This window comes from Sciurus vulgaris (genome assembly GCF_902686455.1).
Source record: "Sciurus vulgaris genome assembly, chromosome: 15".
NCBI classification, from domain to species: Eukaryota; Metazoa; Chordata; class Mammalia; order Rodentia; family Sciuridae; genus Sciurus; species Sciurus vulgaris.
Genome location: NC_136476.1, coordinates 4,017,586 through 4,030,492, shown reverse-complemented (window position 1 = coordinate 4,030,492; position 12,907 = coordinate 4,017,586).

The following is a 12,907-nucleotide window of genomic DNA, read 5'->3' as shown; positions in this document are numbered from 1 at the left end:
ATGGTTATTATTATTATTATTACTGCATTATCATTGTATATGTAAGTGGATTAATTGTGGTATATTTGTACATGGATATAGCATAATTTGGTCGATTTCATTCCCCAGTACTTCCCCCTCCCCTTTCTCTGCTCTATTGGTCTCCCTTCTATATTCCTGACATCTCTTCCCCTTGTTTAAAAAAAAAAAAAAACATTCCTTTGATGATATCATCTTTGTACTCTCATTAGCAAAGATCTCCAGATGCAGGTCGACTGACCTCGAAGAGTCACACAGGGGGTTTCACAATTCAGATTTTCCATCCAACCCCAGGAGATTCTTATTCAGTGATCTAGGAATGGAATATCAGGATAACATCTCCTCCACTGTATTGTGATCTGCATTAAGTACTTTACATATATAAGCTCAATCAGTAGACAAATATAATTTATCCCATGTTTTACTCATCTAGAAACTTTCCAGTGTTCACACAGATATAGGACTTGACTCAAGATTGTGATATCAAAGTCACATTCACAGTTTGATGCTCTTAATGTTATTGAGTTGCTCCAACATCCCTTTCTGATATTTAGAAATGTTCTTTCCTGTGAAGGTAGACTGAGTGAAATAGAAAATTTTATCCCCCAAATAATTTTTTTGGTGTTTGACTTGAAATAGGCAAATATTCTTGTAAGGTCAGATGCGGGTGACCAGAAAGGAGTCAGACCAAAAGCGACTGAACAAGGCTTTATTGGGCGCTTGGCCCTCGGGCAAGATTCACCAGTCCTCCAGGGCGACAATCCAGGGTGGAGGGCTGGGGAATCCACCCGTGGTTCCAGCTGGCTGAGGCCTTTATCGTCCAAAATTGGTGGGGGAAGGCTTGAGGGTTTAGTGTCCCCCTGCGGTTGGCTGGGGACTCAGTTGATTGACCGACGGTTGCGAGATGCCACAAGACTTTATCTGCCAGTGTCTGATTGGTTGTTCAGGTGCTCAAACCTCCCTAACAATTCTTATAGAGATTTTTGTGACACACAACTCTCCTTTTTACCAAGACTTTTGGCATCTCCTACTTGACATACCTCACCTTCTACCTAGAATCCCTGCCATTTTGAGAGAAAAATCAGGAGTATCAACCTTTTTCTTTTTCCTCTTCCTTCTTTTGTCAACACTTGCCATCTCCCCTTATTTATTTATCCATTCATCTATCCATCCCATAAAAGTTGACTACACTCTTTTGTGTGCCAGGCACAATGCAAATGCAGCATAAATAGAGCAGGTGTGACTTTTACCCCTGTGGGATTGACACTCTCAGGGAGAAGGTGAATGTGATGTAAATGATTACAAATATTAGCTGGAGTATTACAGCTTTACCTCATCTGCTAAGCTAATGGCATCTAAACTGTGGGCTGTTAATGACACCTTTTTATTCTTCTCAGATACATTTGCAGCTGAAAACACTTTAACACCTTACCTTAAGAAGAAAGTAAACAGTGGAGGGGGAGAAGGAATTTTAAAAAGAGACCTACTTTTGGAGGGGAACTTTTGTGACATTCTGAAAATTATATATGGCTAGATGCCTATCCCATCTAATCAAAATGTCCACTTATGCCAAAATAACATTGATTTTAGGTCATTTGGATAGAACTTCCTAAAGTGCTGCATATAATCTAATGGAAGGGTTTGAGTGGGTTAGGTAGTTGTAGCAGATGCAGTTCATGTCCTGAGGGTACTACTTGGGTGTTTGCTGTTCCTCTCTGTGCTGATGGTTTCCTATTGCAAATTTCTGTGACTCTGCCTGAGGGTTTCTCAGATTGCAGTAGCTGACTTGGCCTACCCCACCCAGCAGGTCTAAAGTGCCAGTGATTTGATGCCCATACCCACGGAAGTCGCCTTCAAACAATGAAGAAGGGGAGTTGGTGGATGAAACTCCAAGGCCCATCTTAATGTCTCCCAGAGTATGCCCAGGGGGACGCAGCCCTAGTACCCATAGCAGTATGGTGCTCATTACCGCTGCCAGTATTGACTTCCCTCCTTTCTCCCAGTGCCCTAGTGGTGCTTCCTGGGAACACCTCCCAAATAAATGATCAATAATCCTTGTCTCAACCCAACCTAAAACAATGGCACTTGGACACCTACTTTTATTTTAATTCTATGTATTTTAAAACATATTAGGAAAAATATAAATTGACCACCTGTGATCTCATGGATATTATTGAAGCTTAAGTTTAAAAAGTAAGGCAATTTAAACAAAATCAGTAAGAAATGACTTCAGGTACTAGGCAAATCACAAAGGGCAAATGGTAAATGGTGGGTAATTATTCACTGCTGGAACTTCAGTCTGCCTGCAAACTAGGCAGCATCCAACTCTGCCATAGACTCAGAAGCACAGGTTCTTAACCTGAGGTTCCTAACAAGTCTCCCTGGAGTCCATGAACCCTGAAAGATTTTGCAAAGTTTGATGTGTTTGAATCTTCTTCCTCCGCAAAGTTCCATTCTTTAGTCTTTCAAAAGAGTATATCACTGAAAGTCTTTGTAGGGAAAACAAAAAACAAAACAAACAAACAAACAAAAAAAAAATGAAAGGAAGGAAAGAGAGAAAGCAGGAAGGGAGGTGGACATTCTTGGTTTTTCTTGGAGTAACTCAGATCTCTTGTGCCTGTTGCAAACCATCATAAACAAAAACCACAAACAAAACAAAGAAGGACAGAATGAGGCAGTGGAGGCCTGATTCAAATGGAAAACATTTGAGGATTGAGTTACTGGGTGGCTTCAGAGATATAAACAATCCACCCCCACCCCCACCTTCAATTTGAAAAGCTTGAAATATCTTCCGAGGATTTTTATTTGTTGGAAAAGATGGTCAGAGCCCAAGAAAAGCATCTATGTACAATGAGGGAAAAAAAGACCCACTTAATATCCAAATCTTCCAAGGATCAAATGAGAAAATATATTCGATTTTTATAGATGCAAAACAAATTTTATTTAAGTGATAACCAACATAGTTTCTTTGGCTTCATAAAGTAGAACTTCTGCTAATAGTAGAACCAACAAACACAGGAAATCAAGTTAATGTATCTTAATGCTCAATTTGGATGCATATACCACATTCAAGAAATTCAACATTTCATAGCCAATTGTGTATCTGTGACATCCAGACTGAATTAGTTAATATTATAATCAGTTGTGAGGGACAGAAAATACAAAATAATGAGTGGGTAAAAAATAGAAATTAATTTTTCTCATGCAAGTCTGGATAAATGGTCTAGGGTTGGTGTGATTATTCACAATACCAGGAAATATTGTGTTCCTTCTCTGTTCTCTGTTCCCATATTCATCCATGGTCCAGTTCAAGCCATCTATGGGCTAAGATGGTTGTTCCAGTTCAAGCCATTATGGTCACATTCCAACTAGAAGAAAGGCTTCCCTATAAGAACACTTCTGTGTGGTTGCATACACCATTTCTTGTATTTTCTTGCCCAAAACTTAACTTGACTACATCTATCTGCAGGGGAGGGTAAGAAATATAATCTTTATTTGGGGATGACCTATGTTCAGCAAGAAATTCTACTGTGATGGAAGAAGGGGAAAACAGTTACTGGCTCATACCTGCAGTCAGCCACCCAGATTTTTTACGTCTAAGTAGTTCCAAAGGGTTAACTTGGGCATAATGCTTAATTATAAGTCTTCCTTCATATACCAATGAAATTGTTGACCCTAAAATGGCCTCTAATTAAATCTTTGATGACATTCACAAATAAAGCATATTTTTCATTTTGAGTATCTGTCTAATTGATGCTGGACAAAGTTCAGGTTACCTAGAAGAGGACATTTAATTTGTAGGTGATTGAGACCCTTTGTTCTCTTTTCTTTTCTGTTCAAATTACTTTTGGTCACTTTCTCATTAGTTGAAGTCTTAAAGAATAAAAAAAGAAAGAAAGTCTAATCAGATGGTTTTATTTCTTCTTAGTAACATTTATAGAAGGGCTAAGGTAGAAGAGATTGAAAATAAGTAGTACCAATTTGTTGGGTTATCTGTCCTAAGAGCAATCCCCTATCCCAGGTGCTGAGAAAAGTCCTTTTTATTGCTATCTATAATTGCAGCAAAACCCATGAAGAAGGTAGTGTGTTTTCCACTTTGAAGAATAAATTTGCCAGAGGAAACAATTACTAAGGGGCAAAGCCAAGATTTTAGTCAAGGTCTTTCTAACTTCTCCCTTTCCCCCAGGGTCTTTTGACTGTTCTACACAGTCTATCTTGTAATGAATTTTGTTTGTTTTGTGTGGTATTGGGGATTGAACTCAGGGCCTAGTGTATGCTAGACAAGCACTCTACCACTCTGGGGTTATAGCTCAGTGGTAGAACATTGCCTAGCATGCATGACACACTGGGTTTGATTCTCAGCACTGCATATAAATAAAATAAAGGTCCATTGAGAACTAAAAAAATACTTTAAAAAAATTTTTACTTAGAGACAGAGACTTGCCAAGTGTCCCAGCCTGGCTTTGAACTTGCAATCCTCCTGCGTTAGCCTCCCGAGTCACTGAGATTACAGGTGTACAACACCATGCTTGGCTTGCCGTAAATTTTTAATCATCTTTTCTCCACCAGAGAGCATTGTGTTAGCATTGGCTGGGGCTAAAAGTAGACCTTGAAGATATAAACAAAGTGAAGAGGATTAGTAACTGCTGGGCAACCAGCTCCTTGTAGTCTCTCTGCCCTCCCAGGTTTTGAGTTTTGCCATTAGCCAGCACCTTAAGAGGCTCTTGATATTTGCAGTGTCATCCAGGACTTTCAGCCTAGGTGGTATGTAGAAGATGGAGTGGAGTATCCTCCCCCCACGACACTTTAAAAGACCAAAGATGGTTTCAGGACAGCATTTTCTTGACTTCTCATCCTACAGCACTTGAAAGGAGGAAGTTATGGAGGTGGGTGACAGTTTAGATAGACTCCACACTCCCTCCCCCAGCTTGGAATGAAACCTCTTACCCAAAGTCTAACAGCAGAACCTCACATATGTTCAGTGCATCCTCTGGCAGCCCTTCTGCAGTTTTCAGATGATTCTGAGAGGCTGCATAGGGCAGGATTTAGAAGCTGAATCTGGAATCTCATGCACTTAAACCACAAGGCAGTGCACCTTGTTCATAAGCACACGCCAGAAGCCAAAATGTTGGCATTTGTTAGTCAAGCCTGGAAAGAAAGGATGAGTAGGATATATCTAAATATATTTCAGGGAAGTATTTTTAGGTGAAATGCTTTCCAGTTGATAATATGGAACAGGTTCTTGGATTTGGCATTAAGAAGCCCTGGAGTTTTTTTTTTTTCCTTAACTCTACCTCTCATGTGGAGGGTGTTAGCAGTTACTGGGGAATGATCTGAGGAAATATGGAGTGTGATGGGAGGTGAAAACAGAAAAGGAGGAACACAACAAAGGGTACATTCTTCAGCCTGCTGCCACTGTGGATAGCAGGGGCTCAGTTCTCTGTGGACCTCTGAGAGACTGTATGGAGCACGCCTAGAACTGTGTTACTGAAAACAGGGAACAAGAGTATTAAGCCACCAATTCCTGTTGCTCACAATAGAACAGACTCCCAGGTATGTCTGGTCTGTGAGCATGTGTAGACAGTTCTGTAGTGGAGGGATCCCAAGAAGCTGAGGGTGCATTCAGGAGTTGAGTGGTCTTAAGGGTAGGCCAAGGGAATTTGGGTGGGGCCCTCAGGAGTTGAGTGGTCTTAAGGGTAGGCCAAGGGAATTTGGGTGGGGCCCTGACCCCATTTGCCTCAATTTGTTTTACCTAGAACATGGCGAATGAATGTAATATTGAGAAGTCCAATAAAGTGCCACTCATTTTTATTAAAAGATGACCCCATTATAAATAACTATGTAATGATGCTTCATAGGTTATCAAACCCAGATTTTCTATTGTCCACTTGTACATTTTGCTCAGGCTACCATAATAATGTTGCATACACTGGATAGCTTGAACCACAGAAATTTGTTGAATTTCACAATCCTGGAGGCTGGAAGTCTGAGGTGGCAGCAGTGTTGGTTTCTTCTGAGGCTTGTAGGTGGCTATCTTCTCCCTACATCTTCACATGGTCTTTCATTGGTGTGTCTGTGTCCTAATTCCCCTTTCTTAAAAGGACATCTGTTGTTGGAGTAGATGACCTTGTTTTAATTTTACCACTTCTTTAAAGACCCTATTTGCAACTAATGTCACATTCTGAGGTATTGGGGAACAAGAGGCCCAACAAAAGAATTTGGAGAGGCTGAAGTCAGCCTGTAACATCACTTAGTGGAGAACAAAGTGACAAAAAGGCCATTGTTAAACTATCTTTAGGTCCTCTAACCTGATTGAGTGACTCATGGTGACTAACCTGTTTTTATAAATATGTAGTTTATGCTGAATACCTGATTTCCACCTGGAAGTTTGGACTTTTTTTTATACCTGTGAGGCAGAAGTTGCCTACATGACCGCTCCCAGTGAGAACCCTGGGCACTGAGTCTCATATGGGCTTCCCTGGTAGACAACAATGCCAAAGTGTTGGCACAACCCATTGCTGGAAGAAATAGGTGTGTCCTGTATGACTCCACTGGGTGAGCACTTTCAGAAGCTTGTGCCCATTTCCCTTGCTTTGTCCCCTGTGCCCTTTCCCTTTGTTGATTCTGCTTTGTATGCTATAGGTATAATAAATCACAGTCATAAACATCACTATTTGTTCTCTATCAGGTCTGTTGTCTGGTAGCAGTTTGTGGATAGCTATAGACCCAGAGAGTCTAGCCAGGAGGTCTGTGCCTCAGTGGGACTAAAAGAGGTGGCAAATAGTTCCTGAAAGGGGCATCTGTGGCTTTGAAGATTTTTTTGTTTTTGGATAAGGCATTATCTTAATTTGGGTCCTCCAGAAGCACATGCTGCTATAAGTTGCTGAAGGAAATACAGGTAGAGGAGTGGGGAATTGAGATAGGGAAGGAAAGGCACAGAAAATGGTATGTTTTCACGTGAATCTCCTCTGTGGGCAGCTGGAGCTGAAGGCAGTGGGGTGATGCCATGTGCCAAGAGAGCTGGGTGTTTATAATTGGTGTAGGACTGCTCCAGAGGGTGTTAATTCCAAAGCACTTCTGATCTGTAATTAAGAGATCAAGCTGGTTCCAAGAGCCAGAGGAAGCCTGAGAGAGTGTATGCAGGTGCTGGTATTGGAAGCCACTGTCCAGTGTGGGACAGGTGATGTGGGCAGAGCACACAAGGCTCAATCACATTCTGGGACCAGAAGAGAAGTCTGTGGTCACTGTGGCTCTCCCAACCACCTGAGTCATTCATTCCCTGCTTTGTACATTCCTACCTGCTCTGCCCTTTCCTTCCCAGCCAGCCCTCCCAGACTCAAAGATGCTGTCCAGGTGATTTCTGACCAGTTCCTGAGTGCTCTTGCCCTTGACAGCTGCTGTTGTCTTCTGCATGCTCGGCAGGAGTCCTGGTTGCAAGGGCTTGGCCAGCTCAACTCGCAGTGTCGTATTTCAGCCACAGCTTCCGTGGAGAATTTAGATTCGTTCCTTTCCTCTGGTGGCTAAAGCACACAGCAGTTCAACTGAGGTTACTACTCCATTGCATCACCGAGGCAGCCGTCAGTCCTAATGAGATAATACCTTCCACACTTCCTGAGCTCTCTGGGAGACATACACTGCACTACTCTATTATTTATATGATTCGTTGCAGAGTTGTTTTCTAAACACACACAAAATGCATGTTGAAAAGACTGGGGACATATGCATCTGAACATTATCTGTCCTTGGATACCCAGGACGAAGGCAGATTTACAGTGTTCTTGGGTGGAGGGAAAATGCTTAGCTGCAAGTTCTGTTCTTCCCCTTAAAAATATGTGCCTGCAAAGAAGCTCATGCATGGAAGTCACCTCCAGCCCTGGCAGCATCTCATTGTCCCTGATTCCAGCAGAGCAATCAGGGCTATGGTTAAGCTTGTCTCTGTGAAAGTAAAAGCACACTTTTTTGGTGTTAATACACATTTGATTACCTATTCAGAAACTAGGATACCATGGTCAAAGGAATTTTGTAATTTGGAAAAATTTGAGTCCCAAGTGCCTAGCTTACTAAATGCTGATTGTGTGAGATTGAACAGTGTTCTAATTCAGAATTGCTGTTAGTGGACTGCAGGGCAGCTGTATGTTCCTGCGCAGCTTGTATCCTGCATTCTTCTAGAGTCCACATTGCAGTTTATGTGAATGATGTCTCTAGAGTTGTCCAGTGTGCAACCTGAACAAATACACAGTGACACTTGGGAGCAATGAAAGTCTGTGCATCAAACTGTAAAATATTGCAAATGCCAAGGTATTGACCAATTAAAAACTACCACAAGTTAGTGGCTAGTGGCTTTTAAGATTGTTAGCTCTCTCTCTTTTTTGGTTAATCTTTAAAAATTATCATTTTAGCCAGGTGCAATGGCTCATGTCTATAATCCCAGCTACCAGGGAGGCTGATGCAGAGGATTGAAGGTTTGAGGTCAGACTGGGCAATTTAACAAGATCCTATCTCAAAATAAAAAGTACTAGGGATGTAGCTCAGCAGTAAAATGCCTCAGGGTTCAATCCCTAGTACTGGATTTTTTTTTATTTAGCTCTTTTTAAACATTTATTGGTTTCTTATAAGTATAATCCATTCTAAAACTCCTCTGAATTTTAAGGTAGATCTAATCTTTATCATTTGTATTGATGTATCCAAAGTTGTCTCTAAAACCTCTTTGATGCCTTATAAGCCTTCCTCTAAGCTCTGAAAACTAAGGACTGAATACTTTATCTTTGCTGTACAAGGTTGTCATTTTGTATTTGCTCTGAGTCAGTGTTATCAGAACTTTCTGTGGTGATGAGAATATTCTCTATCTTTGCTAATAAGGTAGCCGCACCTACCTATCAATCATTTAAAATGTGATGCATGTAATTGAGGACCTGAATTTTAATTTTAGTTAATTTTAATTAATTTAAATTTAAATAGCCATATGTGTATGGCTATTGTCAAGTATATTGAAAAGTGCAGCGCATCCTTAGATCCAGAACCACCCGTGACTTCTAATTCTGCTAAAATCACATTGTTGCAGCCTGCTTACAGGCAAAGGGACTCTACTTCAGGACAACATTTAACTCTGGCAATAAATGTTGCTTCTTTTTTTATGCATAACTGTTCCTAAAAAGCACTATATATGGAGAGAATTTTTATGTTAAAGCATGTTTTTTTTCAATTAGTTCTATTATAATTTCAACATGGCAGTGCTTAAGAAAAAATCTTTGGTTTCAACATGTAGTAGATGTGACACTTGAGAAAATCAACTCTTACTTTAAGAATATTTTGGCTTTTATCAACATCTTGTCTTTTTTTTTTTTTTTTTTTTTTTTTTTTTGGTACCAGGGATTGAACTGAGGGGTACTCAACCACTGAGCCACATCCCCAGTCCTATTTTGTGTTTTATTTAGAGACAGGGTCTCACTGAGTTGCTTAGCACCTTGCTTTTGCTGAGGCTGGCTTTGAACTCGAGACCCGCCTGCCTCAGCCTCCTGAGCCACTGGGATTACAGGCTTGCGCCACCATGCCCTGCTAACATCTTGGCTTTTTATTTCTGTCTTTCCTGGCTTATATCCATCCAAGGATAGTCCATTGGATTCTCCAAATGTGATGAACTCTGTTAGATGTCTTTATCTATCATGTTCCTGTGTCTGTTCTTGCTCCTATTACACATGATGCATCTTTGCAAGAAAATCCAAGGCTGGAAGTTGTCCTCCCTTATCTTTGGGATACATTCCCAGACCTCCAGTGGATGACTGAAACCATGTACAGTACTGAACTCTCTATATATTATGTATTTCTTATACATACATACCTGTGATAACGTTTAATTTGTAAATTAAGCACAGTAATTAGGATAAAAATAACTAGTATTAAAATAAAACAACTATAATAATAATATCCTAAAAGTTTGTGCCTTGGAGCCATTATTAACTAAAATAATGGTTACCTGAACACAATCTCTGTGATACTGCCACAGACCTGATAACTGTGCTTGCTACAAAGTGACTAATTGGAGGATAGCATATATAATACAGATGCACTGGACAAAGGGATGACCCAGACAGAATTATACTACTCAGAATGGTGTGAAATTAAAACTTATGAACTGCTTATTTCTGGAATTTTCCATATTATATTTTCAGACCATGATTGAAGGTAACTAAAATTGTGGAAAGCAAAACCCTGGATAAGATGTAATCCCAGTAGACACCTGCCTAAGGCACAGATATTTTACCAAGTCTTCCTTTCCCTTCTCAAACGTCCTAGAGGTCAAAAGCATTTGAGAATAAAGCAGTGGGCATAATTCAATCCTAAAGGTGTGGAGGGAGAGGATGGATGTAGTTCACCAATGCCCACCATGAGCCTACCTGTCCTGACAAGAATCTGTGGGGAATAAAAGAGTAAGACTGTCTCTGCCTCTTTTGAGGAGTTAGTAATGGGTGCTTCAAGAGAGGGCTATGCAGCAGGAACTTGAGGAAGGAGGAAATTCATGTAGAAATTGTTCATGGGGCCTCCATTTTCTATCTCAGGGAACTTTCTGGTCAGGTACTATGAATGTGAGAAATGGTGATCGCTTCCCATATAAAAAGCAACAGAATTTTCTTAGTTAAGGTGCTAGAGTCTGGGAACTGCTCCTATACCCATAACCCTACCCAAGCTGTAGAAAAAGGACATTCAAGGAAGGTTGGCAGAGTGAACATTGTGATCTCCATATTCAAGTCAAGAACTAGGATTAACCAACCGACCGCTAGTAATCTTTCAGATACAACCTTCAGATTCCTCCAAAAGAGCAAAATGAATAATTTTTGTCCCACACTCTTTGGTTATGTTCTTTAAAAATGCAATGTTTAATGTCTTGTTTGTATTCTTAAATAAAACACTTCTAAATTCCTCATTCCTGTTCCCATTAATATTTAAATATTTAATATTGTAAACGCTTTAGCTATGTGAATGGTGAATGGCAAGTTCTTCGGGGTAGTATAAAACTCCCCAACTATGTGTGCTTCTTGCAGGCTTCCAGATTGTTATAGGGTGCAACTTAAGAACAGACCAATCACCACTGAGAAGTCCAAATTTGAGAGTCTTTATTAAGCCAGCCGGCTGACTGTCTCACACAATGCCCCAAAAAAATGGCTACTGGGAGAATAGTCCCGACAACAGGGTTGTAGGGGTTCTTATACCAAAAATTATATTAATCATAAGTGTCTGTTGCTATGATTAGAAATTACACATTAACATCATGAGATCATCGACAGATGGGGGAGTGGGGAGTGGGTCACCTAGGTACAAACTAAAGAATGGTTACTAACGACCACACAATTACTGCTACATGATACACTGATTAGGAGCAATAAAGATCAAAAGAGAGCAATTTTTCATTACATAGGAATTGTCATTTTATATTGTTAAACACATCACACCAAGTAACTGATGATGGACTGGGCACAGAGGCGGGGTGTTCCCATGGGAGAAACTTATTTCCTACATAACATGGAGTCTCAGAGCAAAATGGAGTCTCTTTAGTCAATTCCCTCATAGTCTGACCTGTAACATTCTCATGGAGCCAGATCTGTCAGCCCATAACACAGATGACATTAAATAGGCTTAGTTTTTGAAAAGTGCTTTCCTCTTCCGTATCTCATGGCACTTGTTTACCTAAAGTGTTCTAGGTATGTCCATTTTTAATTTTTAACAATTATTATTTATTTATTTATTTATTTATTTTGGTACTAGGGGATTGAACCCAGGGGAACTTTACCCCTGAGCTATATCCCCAAACATTTTTATTTTTTATTTTGAGACAGGATCTCACTAAGTTGCTGATGCTGGCTTTTAACTTGCAAATTTTTGTTAACAGTATCTTTCTGCTGCTTGGATGGATGGCACACTGAACATATTTTAGGAAAAAAATTTAGCTAAGAGTTAAAAATACATGATTGTAAATATTCAGCAGGCACTTAAATTATTGTTTCAAAACAGCTTTTGTGATGAGAAGAACATGTTTTTCTGTCAGCTGTTCAATATTTATTTTAACATATTAAACAACCTCAGAAATATTCATTGCACGGAAACCTTTCTATGTTTGAGTGGATTAAATTTACAAGTTGAATTAATGCTATAAATTACATTTACATAATTCATATCCCACTAAACAGAATTTATTTAGCTAGCATCTCTGCTAATATATGTGTTTAAGAAAAAAGCAGCACCTTTTTTTGTTGCCCACATAGTTAATTTAGTCTAAGTAGAATTTAGAAGGCATCTCTGTGTTTCTTTGTTACTGGACTCTCCCCTGCATCATCCACCATCTGAATTTTACAATTAAGTAGCATATACGTGTGTGGTCTCAGGTGAGGAGAAAAACCTGCTAAACAAAACCCAAGCCTCTCTTATTTTTGCTTTTCAGATGTTGTGTGATGTCCTTACAAATCATCTGTTACTTGTATTTTGCTAATTTTGTGTAAAACTGGGGAGAAGGTAAAAGAAGAACAAAGTAGGCTGGAGGTCACATGAAAACTTTGAAACTCAAGCCCAGATGAATCTGAAATGGCAAGGGAGGCAGAAAGAACAGGAGAGAGTGTGTTGACAATGCACACTGGGACTCAAAAGACAGCCAGTCTTCTTTCCTTTTGCATTTGCGTCTGTTTTCACAGATGAGGGTGAGGGCCTCAATGCATTTGCTGCTGCAATTTCAGGTTTTAGAATGTTTCGAGCAATATGCTTCAAATCACTCCAATAATTAGGGGACCCTCATTATTGAGTGTTATGCCTCTTACGATGTTACTGGCAGAGAGGGGACATTTGCTTCACCTTGTGAGGCTTGGTTTTGTGTGACTGGCACAGAAACAGGCATTGTTCACCT